The following is a 20,414-nucleotide window of genomic DNA, read 5'->3' as shown; positions in this document are numbered from 1 at the left end:
TAGAAAGACAACACAATGTAGAAGTGTTGTATGTTTCTTATCTGCATCTCATTTGCTTGTACTGGCTTAGCCAGTCTATGATCAGAAGATATTATAATTTCCAACCACAAAGAATGTATTTTATTAACTCCTTTTCGAATTCTTCTCACTCAGTGAATGATTCAGAGGGAAAATGCTCAGATTCAGGTGAAGAGAGTCATACCAAATACTTGCCAGACCACAAAAACTTCAGCTGCCTGGGCTTAAGGCTGATTTCAGTCACTTAAGAATTTGGGGATGAAAACACTGTTTACAGTGAACTTGTAGCAATTCTACAAATGTCACAAGGACAGGGATCATGTCTGTCACCCATTCAGTTGAAAAACAATTTAAGTTTACTTTAATGACTTTTCATCTCTGTATCAGAATTGTTTAGATTGTTAGGCTCTAATAATTTACAGACTCCAGGATTAGGGTTTCTTTCCTTAGAGACATTGAAGTTCTGCCCTCGTAATCCTGCTTAGGGGAAGACGGTGCGCTCTGTCTTGCTTTTCTGTCGCTTGTACTTGGGTCTTCATGTCCTAATTCAGATGCTTTCAAACATGAGTGTGCATCAGAATCGCTAGAAAGCTTGTTAAACTATGGGTTGTTGAGCTCCCTCAAGAGAGTTTCTCGTTCAGTAAGTCTGGTGTGAGACCTGAGAATTTGTTTTTCTAAATAGTTCCCAGGTATGGCTGATGCTGCTGGTCCCGGGCCCAGACTCTGAGAACCAGCCGCCAACCTCCACACCCAGGACATTCCACTTTTCTTTTATTCACAGATAATTTGTTTCTGTTCGGATCATATTCTTTCTCCTCGCTTTTACACATGATGCTAAATGTGCTAAACATGCTTCAGCCTTCCATTTAACATAAAAGCATTAAAAATATCTAGCTTTCATCTCAGGTTATTCACCTGGGCATTGTAGGGATACATCTAGTTACCTAAGGATGGTTTGACATTAACTACCACATCTACATTTTGAATCACGCAAACTCAAGCAGACACGGCTGAATCAAGGGCCATAGAATTCTGTTTTGTGATGCAAGCTTATTTTTGTTTCATCATGGAGCTCTCCACCCCGCTGGTATAATTTTCTCATCCACATAGCCTCTAGCTATCAGTAAAGGTGTTCTCTAAATAGTTGTTTCAGAAAATAGAAGTGTTCATGTTTTCATACAGTGATGTATTTATTGTTTTAAAGATATTTTTGAATCAGTTATGCCTAGGTTGTTTGGGTGACCTCGAAGTGGGTCATCCAAGTTGGTCATCACCAATAGGCAAAAAGTATAAATATAACCCATGCTAAGTGTAAAACTAAATGCCAAGGAAGCAGTTTATCTTGTTAAATTCTGCCAAGGGCAAGTGACACAGCAGCTGCAGACCAGTTTGTAGAGGCCTGGGGGGCCATGCTGGCACCGGGAAGCCTGGCTCTATCCCACCTGTGGAAAAAGCTCACATGTGATCCGAGAGACAATTATAATATGACTTAACACAGTAGCTGAGAGGGACAGCTTCTTTTGCAACGTTCAGGACTAATTCCATGGATTTTCTTCCCCCTGCTCAGCGGCATTCGGCAGCTTCTCTGGTGACCAGCTACGTCATTTGGCAGCAGGCTAAAGTGCTTGCAGTTGCATAGAGCAAAGAGCATGCTGAACAGTGATGTTCCAGTTTAAAAGGACAGAGCTGCAAACAAAGGTAGGCTTTTATTTTGGTCAAGAGCCTTTTAACTGCACAAAGTCTCATGCCTGACCACGTGCCCTTCACCACTGCCATGCCCACAGCGCTAGGAACATGTCCTCACTCCCTTGTTCTTGAATCCTGAGTGCGGAAACCTGATGTCAGCGTCTTCTCCTGAGTTTCCTATTTCTTTAACTGTCTTCATGTCCCACTTGCCTTTCTGCTTCTCTTCTTTACCCCTTTCAGCTCCTTCTTTATGGGCCCATGTTTTATTCATATGATTATTTTTGACAGATAGTTTGGTGCCTGAATATAATATTCAGTGTTTTCTTTTGATGGGAGAAAACTCACAGTACTGCAACTTTACATGTAGAATACAGAGTAAGCCCAGCTGTGCCTGCCCACAGTTCCAAGGGGAAGTAACTGCCTGCAGAGTATGATGCTACTTCTTCATTGCACTTGTCACAGTTAATAGTTCTATGTATGTGAGTGATTGTTTGATCAATTTCTGTCTTCCTTAGTAAACATAAGCCATTGTGAAGACAATGGCTACCTGCTTTGCCCACTATTGTATCCCTGGTGCCTGTCTGTGTATTCACAGTAACACTTGCTGGGGGAAGGAAGGAATATGCATCTCAGGTATATCAGTTGACTCATGGAAGTCCTGAGCTGGTCCTAACTAAACTTTGGAAATGATACATTGCTTTGGAAAGAATTGTGCAGAAAAACCCAGGATTTTGTCAATGAGTTTTTTTTTTTTTTTTTAGTTTATTTTGAGAGATTTGATTGATGGTATTTGTTGGGTATAGATAAACAATGTGTCACCCAGTAAGGAGAAATATTCACTATTATGAATTATACAAACCTTCTTCTATTCTAATAATGTGTTCCTGGAATATGCAGATAACTAGAGCTTTATGTTAAGTCTCTCAAAACTTTGGAAATATGGTCTGTATTTGTTTTCCAGGGTTCCCATAACAAAGTACCACAGACTGGGTGGCTTAAACAACATGAATTTATTGTCTCACAGTCCTGGAAGCTGGAAGTGCAAGATTAAGGTGTCAGCAGGGCTCGTTCCTTTTGTAGGCTGTAAGGGAGAAATCCATTCCATGCCTCTCTCCTAGCTTCTGGTGGTTCCTGGCACTCTTTGGCATTCCTTGGCCTGTAGAAGCATCACTTTGATCTCTACCTTCCCCTTTGCAATGGTATTCTCCCTGTGTCTGTGTCTTCTTGTGAGAACACCAGTCATATTGTATTGGGGCTGATCCTACTCCGGTATGACCTCATCTGAACTAATTACATCTGCAACAACCCCATCCAAATTAGGTCACTTTCTGAGGTGCTGGGGGTTAGGATTTCAACATACAAATATTGGGCAAACACAATCCAATCCATAACATGGACAAGTAAGCTATAATTGTTGAACAAAAGACTTGTCTGCTGCTGCTGGAATCATTGCACCAGAACCACCTCCCTGTGTTTTCTGAGACCTCTTTTCAGTGGCAGGCTTTTGACCTTTTTCTAATGGAAGCATCAGGGTCATGACAATCTGTGCTTGGCAATTAACTGATTTTACTAGTTGAACCTGTTTCAGAGAACTGCTGGCAGATGCCATCCCAAGTGGCAGTTAGGGACATGATGTGGATGAAGCAGGCACTGCCTTAGATAGTATAAGAAGACTTCCAATAGCTGCAGAAGGCACAAAACCCCCCTTCTTCCTCACTGGTACTTGCAAAGAAGTTCCCTCTGCCCTTCCAGTGTGTGAAGAAGGCAAAAGAAGCTTCTAGGGTCGTACCTGGTATTGGCTGCTCAAATCGTGACATTGGTTGATGAACACCATTGATCTGTTCAGATTGAGGAGTTCCTATGTAAAGAAAGAACTAAAGTGAGGAAATGCCCTGGAGACATCTGACACAAATATTTTACTTCACCATAGTAAAGGGGGAAAGTAATGTTTGACTTTTGGCTGAATGTTCATGAGAAAGACCAATATTTAATCTTGTCTCTGGCTTGTTATCGAGAGAACATTTTGCATCACTTGCCTGTGATTTCCAGGTGCTTAAAAAAGTAACTAGCTGAGAGACAAGGGCTTCCCGAATTGTGAAATTCAGAGAGAGAGTCAGTTGTCCCTGTTGATGCGACTGTGCTCTAGGGTACATCCATCAGCAGTGCAGGCATTGCCCTTGTTTGGGGATCAATGAGAGAGAGAGAGGCAGCTGAGCAAAGTTACAGCAAGGCAGCACCAGGGCAGATGCTTTGTTCCACAGGGAGCTTGTGGCAGAGGTGGAACTTGAATGTAGATCTTTTGCCGAATGAGCCAGCATGCTCTTTAATGAAAGATTGCATTTGGTGAAGAGAATGAGGAAAGAGGGTCAGGGAGAAAACTAAATAGGAAACAAAAAATGCAAGAGGAGAAGAAGTAACAAGCATGACACTGGATGACAAAATCAGGCCCCGATTACTAATGTTATCCTAAACAAGTTACTTCCACACGGTGGGCCTTATCTTTTTTCGTGTGGAAACAAGAGTAATGGGAAAACTCATTTCTAAGGAAGTTTTAGGATAATATTTCCATAGTATTTTCATTTTACGTCAGTCTTGTGTCTGGATTGTATACATCTTTATTTAGCTGGATCTGTCTTTATAGTCTTAAATTTTATGGATAAACTTTCATCTAATGTACTCTTGTCCTTTTATATATAATATTTAAAATGTTATTTTACTTCTATGGTCTTGGGTGTCAGTATCACAAAAAAACCTAAAACTTTTATGCAAAAAGAAAGTGGCTAAAATTAAAAAAAAATTTTTCCCATGTTTCTGAAACTAAGACCTTAACAAGATTAGCCTCAATGACATAAAACAAAATTAAACTGCCTCCTCCTAACAAAAACAACAACAAAATCAATGTGTTCTAAAGCAAGACCTCTTGTACTTTAAATAAGATCCTGCCTCCAGTTCTTCAAACTGTACTCCTGAGGATGATTAGCTGTAATTAAATAAGCATATGAGGAGAGAAGAGGTTCCCATGAAAGATGGGCTTCAAGACAAATGCTATGGATTCAGATACCTCAGATGGCATTTGGAGATGGCAGTGGACTGAATGTTTATGTCCTCCCAAGATTCGTGTATTGAAATCCTGGCCCCTAAGGTGATAGCATTGGGAGGTGGTACCTTTAGGAAGTAATTACATTATGAGGACTGAGACCTCCTAAATGGAATTAGTGCCCTTATAAAAGGGACCCCAGAGAGCTAGTTCACCCTTCCACCATGTGAGGACATAGCAATAAGGCACCTTCTATGAGCCAGGAAACAGACACCGAATATGTCAGTGCCTTGGCCTTTGACTGCCCAACCTCTAGATCTGTAAGAAATAAATGTCTGTTGGCCGGGCACAGTGGCTCATGCCTGTAATCCCACCACTTTAGGAGGCTGAGGCGGGTGGATCACCTGGGTCAGGAGTTCAAGACTAGCCTGGCCAACATGGTGAACCCCCCGTCTCTACTAAAAGTACAAAAAATTAGCCGGGCATGGTGGTGGGCGCCTGTAATCCCAGCTACTCAGGAGGCTGAGGCAGGAGAATAGCTTGAACCCGGGAGGCAGAAGTTGTGGTGAGCCTATATCATGCCACTGCACTCCAGCCTGGGCAACAAGAGCAAAACTCTGTCTCAAGAAAAAAAAAATAGAAAGAAATGTTTTTTGTATATAAGGCACTCAGTTTATGATATGTTGTAATAGCAGCTCAAAAGGACTAAGACACCATGTTTTGCAATGCTATGTTAATTGATCACATTGAGATGGTGGGAGGCCATGTTTGATAGTCGTTAAGAGGGTTGTTAGAGTCCAGTGGTTGTTTCTAAGTACTGGTTTCACCCCTCACAGCTATGTTACTCTCAACAAGTTATTTAACCCTCCTAAGTTTCAATTTCCTCATCTGTAACCTGGTGATGGTTCTCAGTACATATTTGGATTTTCTTTTGTGTATGAGAATTAAATGAAAGAAATGTAAAGTGCTGAGTAGAGTGGCACATAGTAAATGCTTAATAAATATTAGGTAATAATTATCATTCTACTTGTTATGATGTCATCCCTCATAAAGAAACTGACTCTATTACAATAATGGATTTAGAATCTGATGACTTTTCATCAGTGTGGAATATATTTCTTCTTAATTTATGACTGAACACAAGGTTCCAAGTATGCCAGAACCTCACATTACCCTATAGATCCAGATCTGAAAAGCAGGAAAACAGCCCTGATGTGATGCTTGGGTGCGGCAGTTCTACTGTTATAGGAGCACCCAGTTCATTACAAGTCTGAACAACATGTTCCTCACTCTGGGCAGAAAACACTAAGCAAGGAAATGTCTGTTTTGTAAGAAGACAATTCAGACTTGTTTTTCAGGGCCTTCCATCATCTCAAACTTCTCAGCTGTAGCAGCAATAGCAGCAGAAGGAATTATTGAACATGGCATCTACATATGGTGAGAGAATAAACAGGGAAAAAGAAAACCCAGTAGTTTTCAGCCTCAGGGTGAGTAAATAGAAACCTGGTAGGAAAAGGGTACAGAAAAGACATGAAAACCGATGCAAATGAATATAAAGCATGCATTCCTAGCTATATGGAAATATGGAAATAACTTTAAAAGGGTATCTCATTTGAGTAAATGCCTGGTGCCTCCTTGACCATCTCCCGTAGTAGGGCATTCCATGTCTTTTTAAGCATCTCACTCCATCTCTAGCGACTAGCTGGTAATAGGAGAAAAAATAGTTTCTTTATTCTAACCCTGGTTGGGATCCTGGCTCCATTGCTTAACAGTTTTGAACTTTGGAGGTTAAATAAAAACAACGTATCAATGGACATCATATTAGTACCAACTTCATGGCGTTGTAGAGATTAAATGAGATCATACATATAACTCTATAATACAATGCTTGGTGCATAACTAACACAAATTGAACTAATTAAGTATTCAATTGGCTTTATTATGATTATTGAGCAGGACTGTCTGCATTCTAATCCTGGCTCCAACATCCTAATCTGGAATAATTGACTTTATTTCTCTGTACTTCTATTGCCTTCTCTATCAAATGGGGATTCTAGTAGGGTCTATCTCATGAGGTTGTTGAGAGAATTAGATAAGTTGATAAAGGTAAAGCTCTTAGAATAGAGCCTTGCATTTAGTGGGGGCCCATTCAATGTTAGTCATTGTTGATGAAAGGGTTCTTCCTGAACGATTGCTCCTTTTTTCACTCTTCTTGCTCAATGAGTGCTCCTCCCAAGCAGTGCCCCGTGCCCTTTCTAGCTCTCTCTCTCTCTTTTGGAGGAATGTAATTGAAGCCAAGATAGTGGGTTTAATCTTCCACGGGCCATGAAGGATCCCTTTGCTCATGTGAAAGTAGATGAGATTAAATCTATTTCCAGGGACAGCTAAGGAACAAGCCACAGAGGCAGCCCAAGGGAAAGGTAGGTCAGTAGATTCAGTGTGGAATAGAAAGAACATGAAGTACTCTGAGAAGTGGAGGCCAGGGACAGGGATGAGACAATGTGGTTTGTTTGGGAGCCTGGCAACGTGGCAGGTAATGCAAATGGCTCTGACATGGGGAGCCTACTGTGCCAGGGGCCGCTTGCCTTTCATAAGCGTGAAATCCATTTAGGCAACCTTTGGTACATACCCTTCTGAATCCACAGCTTGTTCTTTACAAGTTTTTGGCAAAAAGTAGTGTTCACTGGTCACACCCATTCTATTCTATATTTATTCTCAGTGCACAAGACTAGTGAGATAATCATGCCCCAGGGCTTAACTGGTTGAAATCTGTAAATCTCCTAAAAGTGTAATTACCTATTCATAATCCTTCTTTCCAATATTGCGTAAATCTCATTAGTACATTTTTTTTTATTATTCATGTTATGGAAAAAATTGCTTTTTTGCCATTGAAAGAACAATTAGCAGAGAGAGAGAACCAGGTGTTTTGTTTGAGCTGTTTGGTTTAATCTCTGTGATCAAATTAACCCATTTATGCTGGAGGTTGCAAATTTTTTTGTGTGTGTGAAAAATCAGACCATGGCGATGACCTTGAGCAGTAGGATATAAGTAACTCCCACAAGCTTAGCATTCCAATAATGGAACACTAGACATAAATGGGTTAAGGAGTCCACCCCCTACAAGTGTAGGAGACTCCTTTAGTAGCCAGTCCTGTTCAGTGTTTTGTTTTTAGAGCAAGGACCCTGTCTCTAAAGGCCTGCAGGTACTGGTGTGAGATTATAATAACATTGCAGAGCAAGGACTTTGCTGCTCTTAAAACTTATTTCAGAATGGTTCCTGGAAAGACATGGACTCGTGCACCATTACAGGAATGGGAACCCCACAGGGAACAAAATTAACTCTGATGCAGCCTCTACAGAAAATCTCGTGGCCCTTTGCCTGATATATTTGTCTTGAGTGTGCAAGTAATTGCATAAATTGTATACATTTGTACACTAAGAATTGCAGATGATTGGGGATTATAGAAAATATGTTTTATTTCTAGAATGTACTTGATTGATTTTTTTCTAGGCAGAGATGACATGAGTGTTAATGAGACTTTCATGACATCCCCAGTTTATTTAATCAATTGTTTGATTCATGACACATGGTACAGATTTATAACATATGAAATGATTCTGTAATTTTCTTTGATGTTTCCAAATTACTTGTGTGTGTGGTGGGGGGAGGACAGGGGGTGCTGTCTAATATCAAATAAAATTGCTTGAAACAGTGGCCCCTAACTACCATCCGGGATGGGGAAGGGGCATGTTTACCTATTCTGTGTGTGTGTGTTTGTGGCTACATGTGACCCCACGGCCCTTCCTACATACCTTCCATTTAAGGTAGTATAGTTAAAGAGTTCTGCTGGAGAAGCAGAAGATCAGAACTCTCCTGTCAGTCTCTGACCAGTATGCTAAGATATTTGGGCTACTTAACTTCTCTGGGCCTCAGAACAGAGGGGGATAGACTATACAACCTCTGAATTATACCTTATCTACCTGTGGACTGCAGCAAACTGTGGCGTCAGCCTGGAGAGGACTCCTGGGGCCATTGCCTGTTTGGCCAAGCAGTCAATGGGGTAGAGAAGCAAGACAGTGGGGAGGGGAATTTCCTAAAGGGTAAAGAAGAAGCAGAGCTGGGGTATGGAGCCAGGGTTTGGCCTTTGCTTCCTGAATATCCTCCCCTCTCCATTCTAAGAAGGGGAACTAAGACTAGAGAAGATGCCTTAATCGCTCCCTCCTCTATCTCATCTCAGCAACTCCAAGAAAGAGGACTGAAACTTCTTCTTCTTTTTTTTTTTTTTTTGACAAAAAATCTTGCTCTGTCACCCAGGCTGGAGTGCAGTGGCACGATCTTGGCTCACTGCAACCACTGCCTCCTGGGTTCAAGCGATTCTCTTGCCTCACCTTCCCAAGTAGCTGGGATTACAGGTGCACGCCACTGCCACACCTAGCTGATTTTTGTATTTTTAGTACAGACAGGGTTTCGCCATGTTAGCCAGGCTGGTCTCAAACTCCTGAACTCAAATGATTCACCCTCCTTTGCCTCCCAAAGTGCTGGGATTACAGGTGTGAGCCACCACGCCAGGCCGAGGACAAAAGACTTCTATAATTCCCTGTAGGAATCACTCTTTAAGGGTGTCACTCTAAGGGTTTTTCATGGTAAAGAACCAAATCTGTTTAGATTAAGTCTGAGTCTGCATTTTTTTCTTCATGTCATCTCTTAATATTTTAGACATGTAGATAAAAATTATAGTTTCTCAAACTTCCAAAATCTGCAAGTTTCCAAAATCCTGGAGTCTTGAAATCTAAATATCTGGATGACAACTTAAAATTGCACTTTTCATTTGACTTCTTGGATTTATAGACTGGACCTCTTTAGGCCCAGACTTTATTTAGCCACGCATTAGTAGTGTTTAACAAGTCTTAGGTGATCTTAAAAAAACCTTTCCCTCATAACACTGTATATTTACATATCTGAATGAGATTTAGACTTTCTACCTTAATGTACTATAACTACTGAATTAAGTGTGATGATCTCCTTAAAATACAGGCAGAAGGCTTCTATATTTTCCATTCCTTTAATCCTTTTCCCTTCCTTTTAAATCCATTTTCTCTGTAGGTAACTCTCTTGGGTAAATTATCTGTTCAACAACTCTAGGACAGGTGTTTCCCATGTGCTATGGACCACATGTAGAATTCAGGAAACATGTATGTGTCTTCATTTTTGTTTTTGTTTTTTTTTTCATCGGTGGAAGCACAGTTTACTGTCTATACAGCTTTCAAATTGGACACTATGAGCAGCTTCATCCAGCTTCTTGCCTGGAGATTTTTTCAATTGTAGGCCTTGCATTTGACCCATATCCACCACAGACTCTAAAGAGAAACAGACCAAGCTCCCCAAGTGGTTCTCTTAAAGCATCTTTCACTTGGCATGAAGTAAGGAGGGAGTAGCCCTCAACTTTTCCATTGCAAAGTAGGGGCAAGTGGAGAGTGAAATGCCAGAATTCTAGCAAATCCCTCCAAAGAAATTGTCTCTTTCCTTGCCTCTGTAACCTCTTTTACCCTCTTGAGGCTTGTCTTGGGCTAAGATTGCAAAACCAGTTTTTGCCTATCTCCTTTGCAAGTGCTATATAGTTGGTCTGTCACCTTGATTTGTGCATATACTTCATTAGCTTCCCTGAATGTCCACCATCTTCTTAAGAGTAGAGGCTTTGTTATGCACATTTGTACTTCTTATAATACCAAATGCAGTGTCCCATATAGTAGGTGCTCAATGTATATTGGGGAATGAACGAGTGAATAAAGGTAAGCTTCCTGCCTGTGTGAAGGGAAATGGCTAGCTCTGTTTAACTGTGCACACTTTCAAGTTGCCCTCTTGCATTCTGCTTCTCATGTAAGTACTGTTATTAAACTTCTAAATACTTAACAGAAGGCTTTTTTTTTTTTCTTTTTGGCAGTGAACGAACTCCTTTTGTCTTCTGTCCCGTGAATATCCTAACCACTTTGTCACTTTGATCTAGGGGGCATTTCATCCTCAGAAATGCAAAGGAGTTGGCGACTGCACAAAATGTGTTCTATTTCCTATTGCCGTAAAAATCCATTGCTCTTGAGCCTTTGCCCGCCCCCTTTCATGGTAATGTGTAAGCCACTAAATTGCAGTTACTGGCTGTGGCCAGGGCCATCGAAAAATCGTGAATGCCATGTAGATTTGAGGCTTGCTCCACTAAAGAGTCCACAATGGCTTTACTGTAACTGGGTTAACTAGAACTTGGCAAACACCTATCCAAGGAGGGTGATACCAAGTCCCCTCCCCACTTCCAGGATGCTGGCCTGATCTTCTTGTATTTGTGCAACTGGCCCATCCAGAGACCCAGTGAAGCCGGGAGGAGGGCCCTGGTGAGGGCGACTCTCTCTGGGTCAAGTTGTCCTTTTGCAGCTCTCTTTTCACACAGCTTCTCTTCCTGAAATGTGAAGTAGGTTAGAGGATAGCTTGTTTTCTTTTGCTATTTGAAATACAGCATTTGGGGTCATGCTCTGAATAATTTGTGCTTGTTAGAAATGACTGTCGTCCTCTTGAAGCAATAACAAAGAACTACATTTAAATTAAATTCAGACAAGCAAGAGCCTCTCCACAAAATCAATGGAGCCAGGCATTTTTCAAAGAGATATTTTGATTTTTTTAATCTCTAATATTCCAGGGCGTAAATCAGCAAAGATAACCCAGAATCAAAAAGGAGCTGGGCCATTGTTCATAATACCTTAAAAGTATTTGATAATATGTTTGGGGTGGGAGTGAAAAGGTAAGATAAAATATTACATGCAATCCTCTTTAATATCACTTATTTTTATATTTGGCAAACTTTATTCTTCCTCAATTTCCTTGTGTCAAATTTCAAGTATTGATTTTTTGAAAGATAGCTTCATTCATTTATTAAATCTGTAAGACTCAAGAGACTAAAGCCCTGTCAAATATAGTTTTCAAAATGTTAATTTGCATAAATGTATTCATACACACATACACTGCTGTAGTCTTCTTACCAAATGTAGCATAAAACAGTAGTGACCAGCAATGTGGTGGCCTCATGTTCCAGGTAGATTACTTGTTCCATCAATGCTAAATAACGTATCTATTTTTAAAATATTTTTTTTCATAGTGTCCAAATTAAACCCTACTTCTGTACTCAAATAATCCCATCTTTATTTTAATGCATCAGTCATCCTTTCCAGTTCTTCAAGACAAAAACACTCTATTCTTTTCTCATACTAGACATATAAATATCTGGAGCTGCCAAACTTCATCTTTTAAAGTCAAGAAGGAAAGTTTTATCAGTTATTTTAATAATGTGCCTTGCGGTTGCTCTGCTTCAGTGCAGGACTAATTCTGTCTAATAAAGCTAATGAGCAGGTTAATTATTAATACACACTGAAAAATTAAACTCCTCACATTCATTCACCTCGTCTATATGATGGGCATTATCACTGCTGTAGATACATGGGGTTTCCTTGCTATAGTTTCTGCTTTCAAAACAAATAGATCCTTCATTTTAGTCAGTATGGTTATGCCAAGCAAAGTCATTCTACCTGGTTTTTACCTCCCCTAGAGTGGAGAAAGTATCTTTATTTTTTGTGCTTGTTGATCATATGGCAGGAGTCTTTTTGTATAGTTTTGTGCATTGGTGTCATGTAAGCCTGTCCTGCACCCCTTAGCTATTCATTTTATGGCCACAGAAGAACACATCTCATTTTTATCAGATTACCCTTCTTTCTCTTCTGTCTTTCTGTGCTCATCATGCCTCTTCCAACCTATGCTCCTCCAGTCACTCTAACCTTGGGAACAGAGAACCCTGGACTCAAAAAAAACCCATCTGTGATTGATGAGGCCACTGCTATTGAGAACCCTGACCTCAGGGAAACCCATCTGTAATTGATGAGGCAACTACTATTGATTTATGATTCTGATATTTGCTCTTAGGTTCTTAAATTTAGGGAAAACTTTTCTTTTGAATATTGCATAACTTGTTGACTAAAATACTATTTTTGTGGCATGTACGAATTTAATTTAACTCTAGTCCTTAAGGTTCAAACACCAAATTCTTCCTGAATTCTTTTTTTTGTGTGTGGAGTTTTGCTCTTGTTGCCCAGGCTGGAGTGCAATGGCATGATCTTGGCTCACCACAACCTCCTTCTCCCAGGTTTAAGTGATCCTCTGGCCTCAGCTTCCCGAGTAGCTGGGATTACAGGCATGTGCCACCACACCTGGCTAATTTTGTATTTTTAGTAGAGATGGGGTTTCTCCATGTTGGTCAGGCTGGTCTTGAACTCCTGACCTCAGGCGATCTGCCCTCCTTGGCCTCCCAAAGTGCTGGGATTACAGATGTGAGCCACCGTGCCCAGCCACCTGAATTCTTTTTCTGTGCCAAGATTCGTCACCTTCTGCCAACATCAGCTTCACCTCTGGGGCTCTCTCTGTCTTTGCTAAAGTATCCACTATTAATACTTCTCAAACTTTACTATTGTTAGAGTCAGTAAGGTTAACTTCCTGAACCCTATGCTCCCTCAGATACAGCCTTCCTGGATCCATCTCCAGAAATTCTGATTGACTCAGTTGGTCTCATATGACATTTGGGCACCACGTCGCAAGTGGGATTCTAAAGGGATTCGTCACACTTTGACGAACACTGGTCCTGTTATCCTGCTAGTTTCTGTCTGCATTTCTGTAACCAATGCCATATTAGTGGCCTTAGTATGGGTCAAGGACACTTGTTGCTTCAGCAAAAGTATGAATGGGGAAGGGAGGGTGGATGTGGGAGGCTAAATAAAAGACAAATGCTTATATTTTCTGACAAACATTTGGATTCTGTGGAAGTCTCCCATCTTACCATGTTTCAGAAGATGAGTAAGTTGTTCCTTTCTCCCAAAAAGACAAACTGCGATGAGGCTGATTAGCTCATTCTAGTATCATAATTACATATGTGTCCCATCCCCCACACTTTTAGTATTTTATCCAGGGTGACTGTAGCACGGTCAAGGAGGTTTGATCTGTGGACCCATCTGAATACCATTTGCTGCCAAAATATCTCAACCTTGACCTCAAAGAAACCCCCTCTGACTGACGAGGCCACTGTTATTGAATTACTACTCTGATATTTGCTCTTAGGTTCCTAAATTTAGGGAACACTTCTCTTTTGAATACTGTAAAATCTATTGAATAAAATACTATTTTGTCGCATGTTCAAATTGAATGCAACAAAATAATTAAAATATAGTCATTACTTCTATGTCATAATAGTGGAAAGTTCTAATAACCATTTACTCAGATAATGCTAAATTTATAGGGCAGACTGTTATAAACTTTGGAAAAGGCAAGTGGATCAGTAACTCAGTTTATATCAGGGATTCTTGAGTTTGGAATGGTAATCTGTCTGGATTTCGCCTGTGCCTGTAGGTGTGTGTTATGTTTGTAAGGGAAATTTTGAGCTCAGGGAGCAGCCTGACAGCCAGACCAGGAGGGTTAGGCACCAAGAAAATGGAGTCAGCTCAGAAGTCCAAACTCCTTGACCTGCTCACTCAGGTGAATAGATAGAGGGGTGAGGAGGTGGGTATTTTGGCACTACTCTAAACAGCTAAGATGTCCAGCCTCACAAGGGAACATGGTAGTTGTACAACATCATGACAGTTCTACTGCCTGTCAGTGTCGAATTGGTCAGCACGTCAGGATCTTCACAATAGGTATGGGACATGAGCTGAATGATAGGGATTTAGTTAGCATGACTCCAGCCTTTGAAAGGGTTAAAAAATTAAGGATGGATTCCATATTTTAAAATATTGCATGAAAGAAATGAGAGTGCCAGGTGTGGTGTGGCTCATGCCTGTAATCCCAGCACTTTGGGAGGCCAAGGCAGGCAGATCACCTGAGGTCAAGAGTTTGAGACTAGCCTGACCAACATGGAGAAACCCCATCTCTGCTAAAAATACAAAATTAGCAGGGCGTGGTGGCGCGTGCCTATAATCCCAGCTACTCGGGAGGCTGAGGCAGGAGAATCACTTGAACCCGGGAGGCAGAGGTTGTGGTGAGCTGAGATCATGCCATTGCACTCCAACCTGGGCAACAAGAATGAAACTCTGTCTAAAAAAAATAAAAAGAAAGAAAGAAATGAGAGTGAGACTGTCCTTCATGCAATATTTTTGGAAATATTGGAAAATATTCTTCATGGGATCCTTCCTTCCTGACCATGCCTGAGAAGCTAGTTGTCAGGGTGCAAGATGTGAATTGGGTACAAAAGAAAAGCTTGTGAACCAAATATAGGATATAAATGTCACAGTAGGGCTAATCAGAAGGCTAAATTAGTGTTGATTTTTATGTCACTACATTAAAACTCTTTGTATTCCACTAAATATAGGTTGGTTCAGCCAGGCATAAATGCTCATGCCTATAATCCCAGCACTCTGGGAGGCTGAGGTGGAGGATTGCTTGAGCCCAGGAGTTCAAGACCAGCCTGGGCAACACAGTAAGATGCTGTCTCTATTTTTAAAAAGATAGATTGGTTCTCTTTTCTGACTTATAACCTTCCATGACTTCCCATTGCAAACTTCTCTGTGATCCGGCCCTGACAACCATCTGACCTCAGCCCCTTCCACTTACTTCAGCTAAAATGGCTTTTTCCCTTTTCATTAAAAATGCTGAGCTCCTCCCGGTTCCAAGGACTTGCATTTGCAGATGCCTCTGCCTTTTCTAGACCTTCGATTGACTCTCTCCTTCTTGACTGGTACTGGCTTGACTGGTACTCTCCTTCAAGTACTGGCTCAAATACCTTTTTCTCCAGGAGGCCTTCTTTGACTACCCATTATTAAGTTGTATTTCTCTTCCAGTTCATCTCCACATTATCAGTCTTTTCTTATTTCCCATATATAGCATGTAACATTTCTCACACACTTCACAACATATACTTACATTCATTTTATTTCTTAATTTTCTCTCTTGGCCCCTTGAATGTAAACTCTATGAGTATAGATGAGTTTTTGTTTATTTATTGTTATTATTGTTGTTCATTGCTGTGTTCATATAGCGCAAACAATGCCTTGAACTTAGTAGGTATCCAGTATTATTTTCTGAACGACTGATTGGTTGAAAGTCTTCCAAACTCTAGTAGAGGAGAGCTGGCTGCAAAACATGTGTGGGGATAGAAAAAAAGGAAGGAAGTTAAAAAAAAGAAGCTCATTAATATATCAGTATTTCAGAATTCTAGGCTATAAAATGTATGTGTTACAAAGGATCTACTTTACAGGATTACACTGCATGATGATTCAAAAATAAGTACTTTGTAAATTCAAATTTTGTGAGTTAAGATCATGAGAACCTGATATTCCGAAAAGGTGATACAGGAGAGAATAATAATAATAAGAAGAGAGGTCAGAGGACCACCCAGAAGATGTATAACAACTGATACTAAATGCTAGCGATATAAAGAAATTTAGGATTAGCTCAAAGTTGTACTGATATAATGCTCATTTCATTCTTGAGTACAAAATGCTATATAACAGATGTTCAATTTCACTTTTATAGAATTTATGAATCTGTTCACCTTGCTTAGAAAAAAGCACTCAAATTTATTGAGTCAGTGGAGACACTAACTTGCTTTGGCTAGAGATCATTAGGAGGTCAAAGAAAAGAAAAAATCTAATTTCTTTTTAAATTTTTGATTTGACAATTTTAATTTTTTCCCCTTCCCTCAATACATTTGTAAGACCAACATTATCATACCATGGAGGTTTCTAACATGAGCAATTCCAGCATATTGGATCTTATAAATGACCTCTACTGAGATCATTTATAGGCTTTATTTTCTATTATTAGAAAAAAATCATTAGTTATTAATCACTATTAATCATTAAAAAGTCATTAAAGGACTTTATTTTTTGTCTATTACTACAATTTTATTAATTTCCAATTAAAGACATATAATTAAAACTTACTACAATGCATCTAAGCCCATGTATAATTTCAAATTAAAAAATCTAACAAAAGCTCCAAAAAGAATATGATAATTTTTCTTCTTACTTTTCCCTTCTCTCATAGTTACTTTGACTTAGTCTATAGTCATGGGTGCTTCATGAAAAATTTACTGTTAACAAATTGTGAATAAAGGTGGAGCTTTACTTGGTGTCCTACAGCCCAACACCCTATGGCTTATTGTAAGAAAGCTTGGCATCAACAAGATTCCATCTGAGAACACCTAGTTCCTCCCACCCTTGCTATTGTTCTTTATGTTTATCAAAATGTAGACTAAATCATACGCCTGAGCCTATGTGGTTCTAATGCCTCAGAGTTGTGATCTGATTCAGTGCTTCCCAAACATCAGGTTGGGAAACAGTACTGGTTCATGACCAAGTGAAAATTACAAGAACAAGGAAATAGGTTTTGCATAAAGCTAATTTTTTCCCAAATTAAGGAAATTTTCTTTATATAAAGATAATATTGCTCCTATTATTTGGTATAGATCAAACTTTTATGAAATGATAATGATAGTAGATGGCAGTTTTTTTAAAAAAAATGTTTTTACTTGGCAACCCAAAATGGTGGCAATAGTGAACAACAGTTTCTTTTATTGAAATTTTTTGGGAACTTATTTTGAAAAAACAGAGTAGGGTAATGAACCCATATGTACTTTGCAGTTGGCCATTTATGGTCAATCCTATTTTGTCTAACTATACCACTACTCTCTCTCTCACCTAATTTTTCATTTTGCAAATTCATTATATCTTTTCATCTACAAAATTTTGGCATTTAACTTTAGGAAATAGGGATTCATTTCTTAAATTTAACCTCAAATTTTAGAGGTTGTAAAATCTCAGATAGAACTGAAACAGTCTCCACTGAGAATATTCAGCTCCTTCACATTACTGGGGAGAAAATGAAAATCAAAGAAGGGGAACCATTTTACCACTAGGAACTGGTGGCACAGATATGTCAGCCCTGAAATTTTTATTCTAAGTTCGATCATTGTTCATGATGTCACATAAAGAAAACGAAACATACCATGGAGAGAAACCCCATGTAGAGAAGCCTCATTTACAAAATTTAATTCAAAATGAATCAGAGCCCTAAATGTAAGAGCTAGAACTATAAAAGTATTAGGAAAAAAACATAGATGTAAATCTATATGACTTTGGATTAGGCAATAATTTCTTAAATATAATGCCAAAAGTACAAGAAATCAAAGAACAAATAGATAAATTCAACTTCATTGAAATTAAAAACTTTTGTGCATCAAAGGACACTACCTAGAAAGTCAAAAGAGGACTTACAGAATATGAGAAAATATTCACAAATTATATATTTCATAAAGATCTAGTATCCAGATTATATAAAGAACTGTTATAATTCAACAATAAAAAGACAACCCAACTAAAAAATGGGCAAAGGATTTGAACAGACATTTCTTTAAAGAAGATGGAGAAATTGCCAATAAGCACATGAAAAGATGTTCACTGTTATTAGCCATCAGGGAAGTGCAAATCAAAACCACAATGAAATACCACTTAACACTCACTAGGATAGTTATAATAAAAAAGACAGATAAAAGAGTATTAGCAAGGATACGGAAAAATTGGAACCCTAAGGCATTGCTGAGAACCCTAAGGCATTGCTGAGAACATTAATGGTACAGGCACTTTGAAAAACAGTTTGGCAGTTCCTCAAAAGCTTAAACATAAAGTTAACATATGATGTAGTAATCCTACTCCTAGGAATATACCCTAGAGAAGGGTATATTCACGCAAAAACTTGTACAAGAATGTTCACTGCAACATTATTCATAATTTCCAAAAGGTAGAAAACACCCAAATGCCCACCAACTGATGAATGGATAAACAAATTGTGGTATATCCATACAATAGAATATTCCTAAGCCAAAAAAAGAAATGAAATACTGACTCATGCTTCAAGATGGATGACTCTTAAAAACGTTATGCTAAATGAATGAAGCTGGACACATAAGGCAGCATATTGTTTGATTTCATTTTTATGAAATGTTTAGAGTAGGTAAATCCACAGTACAGGAAATAGATTAGTGATTGTGAGAGGCCATGGGAAAGGGAATGGGATTAACTGCTAATGGGCATGGTTTTTTGTTTTTTTTTTTTTGAGGGGGGATGATAAAGATGTTCTGGAATTATAGTGGTAATGGTTGCACAACTTTGTGAATATACTAAAAACCAATGAATTGTATACATTAAAAATGTTGATTTTATGCTATTTTATGGTGTATCATCTTATGATACATAATAAAAGTATAACATTGGTTTTTGTCCATAAATTTTATACTTTAAATGTATCAATTTTGTGGTATATGATCAGCTAGACCTACATCTATTTATCTATTTATAATAAAACATACAGAGATGAGCGTACTTCTATCCCCCAAGGTTGTGTCTTCATTTTAGTAATGTTCTTCCTTTTTCTACCTTTTCACTACCCTTTTCATAAAGGGAGACTCTGTAGTGGTAAACTAAAGTCTTAGGGGAACAAAATTTTAAGCAGCAAAAGTAACATTTGAGTTCTTAAAAAATTGTCTTTTTCATTTATAGTAATCTTAGGCTTACAGAAAGTTTGCAAAGGTAGTACAAAGAAATCTTATGTTTCCTTCACTCATTTTCTTCTAATGTCAGCATCTTATATAACCATGTGACTGAAAATAAGAAATTAACATTCGTATATTATTATTAATTAAACTCCAGCCTTTATTAAGAATGTATCAATTTTTCCATGAGTGTCCTTTTTCTTTTCTTTTTTTAATTATACTTTAAGTTTTAGGGTACATGTGCACAACATGCAGGTCTGTTACATATGTATACATGTGCCGTGTTGGTGTGCTGCACCCATTAACTCATCATTTAACATTAGGTATATCTCCTAATGGTATCCCTCCCCCCTCCCCCCACCCCACAACAGGCCCTGGTGTGTGATGTTCCCCTTCCTGTGACCATGTGTTCTCATTGTTTGATTCCCACCTGTGAGTGAGAACATGCAGTGTTTGTTTTTTGTCCTTGTGATAGTTTGCTGAGAATGATGGTTTCCAGCTTCATCCATGTCCCTACAAAGGACATGAACTCATCATTTTTTATGGCTGCATAGTATTCCATGGTGTATATGTGCCACATTTTCTTAATCCAGTCTATCATTGTTGGACATTTGGGTTGGTTCCAATTCTTTGCTATTGTGAATAGTGCCTCAGTAAACATGCGTGTACATGTGTCTTTATAGTAGAATGAGTTATAATCCTTTGGATATATACCAAATAATGGGATGGCTGGGTCAAACGGTATTTCCGGTTCTAGATCCCTGAGGAATCGCCACACTGACTTCCACAATGGTTGAACTAGTTTACAGTCCCACCAACAGTGTAAAAGTGTTCCTATTTCTCCACATCCTCTCCAGCACCTGTTGTTTTCTGACTTTTTAATGATTGCCATTCTAACTGGTGTGAGATGGTGTCTCATTGTGGTTTTGATTTGCATTTCTCTGATGGCCAGTGATGATGATTATCTCAATAGATACAGAAAAGGCCTTTGACAAAATTCAACAACGCTTCATGCTAAAAACTCTCAATAAATTAGGTATTGATGGGATGTATCTCAAAATAATAAAAGCTATTTATGACAAACCCACAGCCGATATCATACTGAATGGG

The sequence above is a fragment of the Pan troglodytes genome, chromosome 15, assembly GCF_028858775.2.
Source record: "Pan troglodytes isolate AG18354 chromosome 15, NHGRI_mPanTro3-v2.0_pri, whole genome shotgun sequence".
Classification (NCBI taxonomy): domain Eukaryota; kingdom Metazoa; phylum Chordata; class Mammalia; order Primates; family Hominidae; genus Pan; species Pan troglodytes.
Note: the sequence above shows the minus strand (reverse complement) of the source record.